This window comes from Rutidosis leptorrhynchoides, chromosome 11, assembly GCF_046630445.1.
Source record: "Rutidosis leptorrhynchoides isolate AG116_Rl617_1_P2 chromosome 11, CSIRO_AGI_Rlap_v1, whole genome shotgun sequence".
NCBI classification, from domain to species: Eukaryota; Viridiplantae; Streptophyta; class Magnoliopsida; order Asterales; family Asteraceae; genus Rutidosis; species Rutidosis leptorrhynchoides.
Genome location: NC_092343.1, coordinates 403,201,178 through 403,208,924, shown reverse-complemented (window position 1 = coordinate 403,208,924; position 7,747 = coordinate 403,201,178). Strand labels below are relative to the sequence as shown.

The window sequence follows — 7,747 nt, the reverse complement described above, 5'->3', positions numbered from 1 at the left end:
TACAATGTTATATTATATATAACATGATAATATGATAATTAAATATATCATTAAGTGTATTAACAATGAACTACATAAGTAAAAACAAGACTACTAACTTAAGGATTTCGAAACGAGACATATATGTAACAATTATCGTTGTAACGACATTTAAATGTATATATCATATTAAGATATATTAATATATTATAATATCATGATAATATAATAATTTAAAATCTCATTTGATATTATAAACCTTGGGTTAACAACATTTAACAAGATCGTTAACCTAAAGGTCTCAAAACAACACTTACATGTAACGACTAACGATGACTTAACGACTCAGTTAAAATGTATATACATGTAGTGTTTTAATATGTATTCATACACTTTTGAAAGACTTCAATACACTTATTAAAATACTTCTACTTAACAAAAATGCTTACAATTACATCCTCGTTCAGTTTCATCAACAATTCTACTCGTATGCACCCGTATTCGTACTCGTACAATACACAGCTTTTAGATGTATGTACTATTGGTATATACACTCCAATGATCAGCTCTTAGCAGCCCATGTGAGTCACCTAACACATGTGGGAACCATCATTTGGCAACTAGCATGAAATATCTCATAAAATTACAAAAATATGAGTAATCATTCATGACTTATTTACATGAAAACAAAATTACATATCCTTTATATCTAATCCATACACCAACGACCAAAAACACCTAAAAACACTTTCATTCTTCAATTTTCTTCATCTAATTGATCTCTCTCAAGTTCTAACTTCAAGTTCTAAGTGTTCTTCATAAATTCTACAAGTTCTAGTTACATAAAATCAAGAATACTTTCAAGTTTGCTAGCTCACTTCCAATCTTGTAAGGTGATCATCCAACCTCAAGAAATCTTTGTTTCTTACAGTAGGTTATCATTCTAATACAAGGTAATAATCATATTCAAACTTTGGTTCAATTTCTAGAACTATAACAATCTTATTTCAAGTGCTGATCTTACTTGAACTTGTTTTCGTGTCATGATTCTGCTTCAAGAACTTCGAGCCATCCAAGGATACGTTGAAGCTAGATCCATTTTTCTCTTTTCCAGTAGGTTTATCCAAGGAACTTAAGGTAGTAATGATGTTCATAACATCATTCGATTCATACATAAAAAGCTATCATATTCGAAGTGGTAAACTAGTAATCACTAGAACATAGTTTAGTTAATTCTAAACTTGTTAGCAAATAAAGTCAATCCTTCTAACTACACTTTTAAAATCAACTATACACATGATATATATCTATATGATATGCTAACTTAATGATTTAAAACCCGGAAACACGATAAACACCATAAAACCGGATTTACACCGTCGTAGTTACAACCGGGGGCTGTTTTGGTTTGGATAATTAAAAACTATGAAAAACTTTGATTTAAAAGCTATACTTCTGGGAAAATGATTTTTCTTATGAACATGAAACCATATCCAAAATCATGGTTAAACTCAGAGTGAAAGTATGTTTTTCAAAACAGTCATCAAGATGTCGCTCTTTCGACGGAAATGACTACCTCTTTCAAAAATGACTTGTAACTTGTATTTCCGACTATAAACCTATACCTTTTCTGTTTAGTTTCATAAAGTCAAGTTCAATACGAAACCGTGGCCGCTTAAATCACTCAAAACGGATTAGAAACGAATAAATGGCGAGCAAAACAAAATTGGTAAAAACTACTCATTTTAGCTACGTGAAAATTGGTAACAAATCTATTCCAACCATAACTTAATCAACTTGTATTGTATATTATGTAATCTTGAGATACCATAGACACATATACAATGTTTCGACCTATCATGTCGACACATCTATATATATTTCGGAACAACCATAGACACTCTATATGTGAATGTTGGAGTTAGCTATACAGGGTTGAGGTTGATTCCAAAATATATATAGTTTGAGTTGTGATCAATACTGAGATATGTATACACTGGGTCGTGGATTGATTCAAGATAATATATATCGATTTATTTCTGTACATCTAACTGTGGACAACTAGTTGTAGGTTACTAACGAGGACAGCTGACTTAATAAACTTAAAACATCAAAATGTATTAAAAGTGTTGTAAATATATTTTGAACATACTTTGATATATATGTACATATTTGTTATAGGTTCGTGAATCGACCAGTGGCCAAATCTTACTTCCCGACGAAGTAAAAAATCTGTGAAAGTGAGTTATAGTCCCACTTTTAAAATCTAATATTTTTGGGATGAGAATACATGCAGGTTTTATAAATGATTTACAAAATAGACACAAGTACGTGAAACTACATTCTATGGTTGAATTATCGAAATCGAATATGCCCCTTTTTATTAAGTCTGGTAATCTAAGAATTAGGGAACATACACCCTAATTGACGCGAATCCTAAAGATAGATCTATTGGGCCTAACAAACCCCATCTAAAGTACCGGATGCTTTAGTACTTCGAAATTTATATCATATCCGAAGGGTGTCCCGGAATGATGGGGATATTCTTATATATGCATCTTGTTAATGTCGGTTACCAGGTGTTCACCATATGAATGATTTTTATCTCTATGTATGGGATGTGTATTGAAATATGAAATCTTGTGGTCTATTATTATGATTTGATAATATATAGGTTAAACCTATAACTCACCAACATTTTTGTTGACGTTTTAAGCATGTTTATTCTCAGGTGATTATTAAGAGCTTCCGCTGTTGCATACTAAAATAAGGACAAGATTTGGAGTCCATGTTTGTATGATATTGTGTAAAAACTGCATTCAAGAAACTAATTTCGATGTAACATATTTGTATTGTAAACCATTATGTAATGGTCGTGTGTAAACAGGATATTTTAGATTATCATTATTTGATAATCTACGTAAAGCTTTTTAAACCTTTATTTATGAAATAAAGGTTATGGTTTGTTTTAAAAATGAATGCAGTCTTTGAAAAACGTCTCATATATAGGTCAAAACCTCGCAACGAAATCAATTAATATGGAACGTTTTTAATCAATAAGAACGGGACATTTCACTGATAATGCTAAAAACGAACATATATTTCATAGCATTATCCCTCAAGAAAGACAAGCTTTTAGTTGCAATTGTTCTATTTACAAGTGATATTCGTTTAAATAATAAAAGGTGAAGACAAAAGACAGATTCGACGAATTGAAGACGCAAACGACCAAAAAAGCTCAAAAGTACAAAATACAATCAAAGTGGTTCAAATTATTGATGAGAAACGTTTCAAAATTACAAGAGTACAAGACGCAAAACGCAAAGTACACGATATTAAATCGTACGAAAGGACGTTCGAAAATCCGGAACCGGGACCTGAGTCAACTTTCAACGCTCGACGCAACGGATAAAAAATTACAAGTCAACTATGCACAAGAATATAATATAATATATATATATATATATATATATATAATTATATAAATTATATATTATATATATATATATATATATATTAAAAAATTACAGCAGCCCACGTTTAAATCAAAGAGTGAGCTAGAATCCACAGATCTGCACTCGCGGTACTTTTGTGAAGGAAACTATCGCACTCGCGGTACTCTACAGTACGAAGTGGGCCTATAAAAGGCAACGAATTCTGCACCAAAAACACATCTTTTTCCTTCATCTATCTCAACGTATTTATATATATATATATATTTATATTTTAATTTTAATTTTAATTTTAAATTCTAATAATAAGGTTATGTTAGCGATTGTTGTAAGGGTGTAAGTCGAAATTCTGTCCGTGTAACGCTACGCTATTTTTAATCACTGTAAGTTATGGTTAATGTTATTTTTAAATTAATGTCTCATAGCTAAGTTATTATTATGCTTATTTAAAACGAAGTAATCATGATGTTGGGCTAAAATACTAAAATTGGGTAATTGGGCTTTGTACCATAATTGGGGTTTGGATAAAAGAACGACACTTGTGGAAATTAGACTATGGGCTATTAATGGGCTTTATATTTGTTTAACTAAATGATAGTTTGTTAATTTAATGTAAAGATTTACAATTGGACGTACCTAGAAATAACTATATACACTCGATTGGACACGATGGGTGGGATATTTATATGTACGAATAATCGTTCATTTAACCGGACACGGGAATGGATTAATAGTCTATGGAATTATTAAAACAAGGGTGAAATTATGTACAAGGACACTTGGCATAATTGATAACAAAGTATTAAAACCTTGGGTTACACGCAGTCGATATCCTGGTGTAATTATTAAACAAAGTATTAAGACCTTGTTACATTTTAAGTCCCCAATTAGTTGGAATATTTGACTTCGAATATAAGGATAATTTGACGAGGACACTCGCACTTTATATTTATGACTGATGGACTGTTATGGACAAAACCAGACGGGCATATTAAATAATCCAGGACAAAGGACAATTAACCCATGGGAATAAAATCAACACGTCAAACATCATGATTACGGAAGTTTAAATAAGCATAATTCCTTTATTTTCATATTTAATTGCACTTCTAATTATCGCACTTTTATTTATTGTCATTGTATTTAATTGCACTTTTAATTATCGTACTCTTTAATTATCGCAATTTTATTTCGCACTTTTATTTTATCGCACTTTCGTTATCGTTATTTACTTTACGTTTTAAATTAAGTCTTTTATATAATTAATATTTTACATTTTACATTAGGTTTTAACTGCGACTAAAGTTTTAAAATTTACAAACCGGTCATTAAACGGTAAGAACCCCATTTTATAATAATAATATTACTTATATATATATTTGTATTTTTATAAGTTAAAACTAATATAGCGTTAAGCTTGTTTAAAAGATTCCCTGTGGAACGAACCGGACTTACTAAAAACTACACTACTGTACGATTAGGTACACTGCCTATAAGTGTTATAGCAAGGTTTAGGTATATCCACTCTATAAATAAATAAATAACTTGTGTAAAATTGTATCGTATTTAATAGTATTTTTTTGTAAAAATATAACTATTTCGTATACACCTCTACGCACATCAAGTATTTTTGGCGCCGCTGTCGGGGACCAACACTTAACGCCAAAGCGAGACGCTATTATTAAAAAAAATATATAGTTTTTACGTTATTTTTGTAAAAATATATTTACATAAGTTTTAAATATCAAAAATATAAAAACATAAAAAATATATATCTTTAAATATAAAAAAAAAATTGTACTTTATAATATAAAAACACTAACAAAAAAATTAAAAAAACAAAAAAATAAATATAAAAACACTGAACCTGCATGAGCGCCTCAGCTAAATCTCTATAATCCGCACTCGCGGTACTTTATGCCAGCTGGGATCCACACTCGCGGAGCTTTCTGACAGGTCAAGCCTCAGCCAGCATTAATATATATATATATATATATATATATATATATATATATATATATATATATATATATATATATATATATATATATAAACCCTAATTAGGGTTAGATTATTTAATTAGTTAATTTAGTTTTTATTTAATTTGTATTTTAAGTTTAATTATTTTAATTAAATTATAAAATTACTAGTTTTATAAAATAAATAATATAAAAATAATATTTTTATAAAAATTGTACTTTTTACAATTTTAAGATTATTTTTATATTTTGTATCTTTTTAATTGTTTTAGCGTAATTTTTATATTTTTCGTTCATATTTAGTTTTAAGACATAGTTTTTGCCATAGTATTTTTATTTCTAGATTTTTAGGCTTTGCCGTAAAATCCCTTAAGTGCTTTTTCTTTAGACTAAGATTTAGGTGCTTTAGAATTTTGCGACGTCATTTTTATATTTTAGTACCTTTTTAAGTTATTGCCATTTGGGATATAGTATTCCTTTTAAGCTTTAATATTTTTAGACGCAACTTTTAATTCTTAGTTTTTAGTTCGTTTTTAAGTTTCGACGCGCTACTTTCTTATTTTTATTTTTCGACGCCTATTATTTTTCGACTTTTTATTTTTCGACGTTTTTCGACACGCACTTTTTCTTTCTTATTTCTCGACACTCTAGTTTTTAGGACTTAGATTTTTTCTATTTCTTATCTAAAATTTCTTTAAATTTCAAAACGAAAAATTATTTTAAGTGGTTAAATTTATAGACATCAAAATTTTCTGGTTCGTAGTAATAGTTGGATTTGTACGTGGACCGGGTTGTTGGAGCCAAACAGTACTCAATTATATTGAGACCAAACGAATCCTGCCCCTCTGCTGCATCTTTTGGCTATTCGAAACGTGGGCAAAATCAGAAAAGTCTATTAATTTGATAACTTATATAATTTTTCTTATTTTTATAACTAATAGGATATTCAGTGAATGCACCGAGCAAAACGTTCACCACCTTTTGTACGTTCACCACCTGTAACCAGCTCAAGACATCTAGCAAATATTATCGCCGTTGATTTTTCTTTAGAATCGTCATCCAGTCAACCAAATACTCCAATTCAAATTTTCGATAATCCATTTTTTGAACCCGACCTCACAATTGAGAATCTGGAGAATATTTAGGGACAATTCATAGATCCTGAACCATTAATCTTTCCTTCGGAACCACCAATCATTCAAACAGAGATTGTTGAGGAACCTACCATTAAATCAGAATCCTATAGTGATTCACATTCAACAAATTCAATCATGGAGAATCTGGAACCTCTAAGTATGGAAGACCGAATGAGAGCTAAACGCACTGGCCAAGGTCACGCAATTACTCAACCTGACATTAATGCGCCAGATTATGAAATCAAAGGACAAATCCTACAAATGGTTACTAATCAATGCCAATTTAGTGGTGCACCAAAGGAATATCCAAATGAACATCTTCGTACCTTTAATAGGATCTGCACACTATTTAAAATAAGAGAAGTTGAAGATGAACAGATATATCTCATGTTATTTCCCTGGACTTTAAAGGGAGAAGCCAAATATTGGTTAGAATCGTTACCTGAAGGGGCGATTGATACATGGGACGTTTTAGTTGAAAAATTTCTTAAACAATTCTTTCCGGCATCTAAAGCCGTAAGACTTCAAGGAGAAATTGTTACGTTCACACAAAAGCCAAATGAAACTTTATATGAAGCTTGGACAAGATTTGAAAAGTTATTGAGAGGATGTCCGCAACATGGTTTAGACACTTGTCAAATAGTACAAATATTCTACCAAGGATGCGACATCACTACATGGAAAGACATAGATATAGCAGCTGGTGGTTCCATTATGAAGAAAATAGCAACTGATGCTTATAAAATTATTGATAACACTGCTTCCCACTCACATGAGTGGCATCAAGAAAAAGATATCGTTAGATCATCTAAAGCAGCTAGAGCCGATTCTAGCCATGACTTTGATTCCATTTCTGCAAAGATAGATGCTGTCGAGAGACGAATGGAAAAGATGACTAAAGATATTCACTCAATACGAATTAGTTGTGAGCAGTGTGGAGGACCACATTTGACAAAAGATTGTCTCAGTATTGAACTAACAATGGAACAAAGAGAAAATGTTTCATACATAAACCAAAGGCCTGGAAATAATTATCAGAATAATTATCAACCGCCAAGACCGATCTACAATCAAAACCAGAATTATAACCGAAATGTTCCATACAACAATCAACAAGGTCCTAACAATCAACAAGTATCCAATAATACTTACAATCAGCAAAGACCTAATTTTCAAAATAAACCACCACAAACCGATGATA

General features: G+C 30.5%; 1 non-coding gene across 1 annotated transcript; it reads right to left on the bottom strand.

Moving 5' to 3' along the window:
* Positions 1-7,065: 7,065 nt before the first annotated feature.
* Positions 7,066-7,172, bottom strand: LOC139879029 (small nucleolar RNA R71). Its single transcript, XR_011769883.1, has one exon. It is a non-coding gene; the product is annotated as a small nucleolar RNA R71 (small nucleolar RNA).
* Positions 7,173-7,747: the final 575 nt, after the last annotated feature.